Source organism: Benincasa hispida, chromosome 2 (genome assembly GCF_009727055.1).
Source record: "Benincasa hispida cultivar B227 chromosome 2, ASM972705v1, whole genome shotgun sequence".
NCBI classification, from domain to species: domain Eukaryota; kingdom Viridiplantae; phylum Streptophyta; class Magnoliopsida; order Cucurbitales; family Cucurbitaceae; genus Benincasa; species Benincasa hispida.
Genome location: NC_052350.1, coordinates 5,686,020 through 5,688,617, shown reverse-complemented (window position 1 = coordinate 5,688,617; position 2,598 = coordinate 5,686,020).

Genomic DNA, 2,598 nt, shown 5'->3' with positions numbered 1-2,598 from the left:
ACACAATTTTGGGGTGGAGATAAAATTTTTAAAATAAAGAAAGACAAAAAAAAGATGAATCATCGTACCTCTTCATTAACTTGGTAAAATGTTTTCCTTAAAAATAAAAAAAAATCAATCTTCATTATTTTTAGAAAGATTTTGCTTCTCAGTCTTGTGGAGTTTGACATTTTACTATGGTAATGAATGCATTAGCCATCAATTTCTTTATTTTTATAGGTACATCACACACCTATACATTTGAAGAGTTATATCTCATCGTCATCAAACCCAAACAATCATGTCCCTTCAATATCAACCGACACATGAACTACTATTTAGTTGAAGAGCCATCTTATCGAGTGCAAGAAAGGAATTATTGAAATATGTGAGAGCAAAAGGGGAAGGAGAAAATTTTCCTCTTATAGCCCTTTCAAGGCCCATTTGGATTAACTTGAGAAAAAAGTATTAAAAAAATCATTTTTATTTAAACACTCTTGATAAAAAGTGATTAAAATACACTTGAAAACCTATTTTGAGTGGTTGGCTCAAATTTCTTCTATAATAATTTGTTTTTTAAATCAAACACTTAAAAATGTATTCGAAACACACAATAACATAATATAGATTTTCAGTAGTTTTGTCATTGAAAACAATTACACTTATATTTTTAGTCTACTTTTTCAGTAATTTAAATTCAATTTCTATATTTGTAATATATCTTAAATTTGGTTATTTTAATTTTAATAAATCTTGGAAGTAGTTATCTCATTTGTTTAGAGTATAAATATCAAAATAGAATGAAATTCAAAATGTAAAATAATGAGACCTAAATAACAATTTATATCTATTCCATTCAGACATAGATAGGATATTTAAATCACATCTGTTTTAAATTTTGTTCATTCTAGACAAATTATAGAAAATAAAAAATGAATAATTTACCATTCAACTTTATTAAGTTTTATCAATTTTCACCAAAATTTTCAATTTCATCCTATTAAAATCAAATCTTATACCCGCTTTGGGATATAATTTCCATTAAACCCATCACAATTTTTAACAAAAAAATTTAAAAAAAAAATCCTTTCACAAATTAAAATCTAAACTTATACATGTCTTACTACATTTCAAAATGTTACGTTTCTACATTTGTATTTTGACTTTATTTTTTATTTAGTCTCTAAACTTCAATATTTTACACATTTATTCTTAAATTTTTGTTAAGACTCACTTTTGGCAGTTCACATAGCAATAATTAGAAATTAGTGATAACTAGTTAATTATAATTATCTTAAGCTTTTCAAAGTTAATCAATAAATACCATGATTAAGGATAGAAAGTGAATATCTAGTAAAAATTTAAGGTTAAAAGTGTCGATATTAAAAATTAAAGACCATATAAAAACAAAATTCAAACTTCAAGATAAAAGTGTAACATTTTAAAATCAAGAAATTAAATTTGTACTGAAAAATAGAAATTAAATTTAAAACTAGAGTACTAAGAAGATAAATTTTCATATATATACAAAATGTCAAACAATTTAAAAATCAGTAAAAAAAAATACTGATAGACTTCTATTAGCGCCTATCAATGACAGACTTGTATCAGTATTTATTAGTATGATATCAATGATAGACTTTTATCAATTTCTATCACCGATAGATTTCTATTAGCCTCTGTCAATAATAGATTTGTATTAATTTCTATCATTGATAGTATCAATGATAGATTTCTATCAATTTCAATAACTGATAGACACTAATAGATTTATATCAGTCTCTATCCGTGATAGAATTGTACCAGTTACTATACTGATAGACGCTGGTAGATTTCTATCAACGTATATCTTTGTAGAACTCAAATTTAACATCCAATTTTAGGGGTAGATTAATTATAATACTACAACTTAATTTTAAGAACCAAATAAAATTAACCTAAAATGTTCAAAATCTCAAGCGACAGAATTGGGCTGCATGGATCTAAGTAGGGGTGTTTGTGGGTTGGGTTGGGTTGAAAGACTTTTTAGACCCGACCCAATTTTTTGGGTTGTAAATTTTTTCAACCGAAATAACCCTTATTAAAAAATGAACCCAACCCATCCCAACCATGAAATATTTGGATTGGGTTGGTTCGGGTCATTTATTTAAAAGTTTGTTATAAAAAGAAGTAAAATGTAAATAGGTAAAAATCTAATTTAATTATATTCATATATTGAATTAAGATTAATAATTCAATTTCAATTTATATAGTGGAAAATTTATTTTCAAAGTGCAAAGAAACTACTTTTAAGAGTTGTTGAAGAATAAATTATTCAAAAAAATATTGGAATTAAATAAAATTAAAATAAATATATGTATAAATATGTGTTATAAGTAATAAAAAAATACATTTTTAAAGTTACTAATAAATTCGGGTTGATTTAGGTTATATTAGGTGAACCCATGAATTAACCTAATCCATAAATTTTTTATTTATTTGAACTCAATTCAAGCAGTATGGATTGAGTTGGGTTATCGATTTTTAGAATCGAGTAAGAGGGAGAAAAATCGGAAAATCCCCTACTAAAAATGTATTTTTCCAACAAATTTTCAAAATTTTAATTGGGCCGGCTCAGCC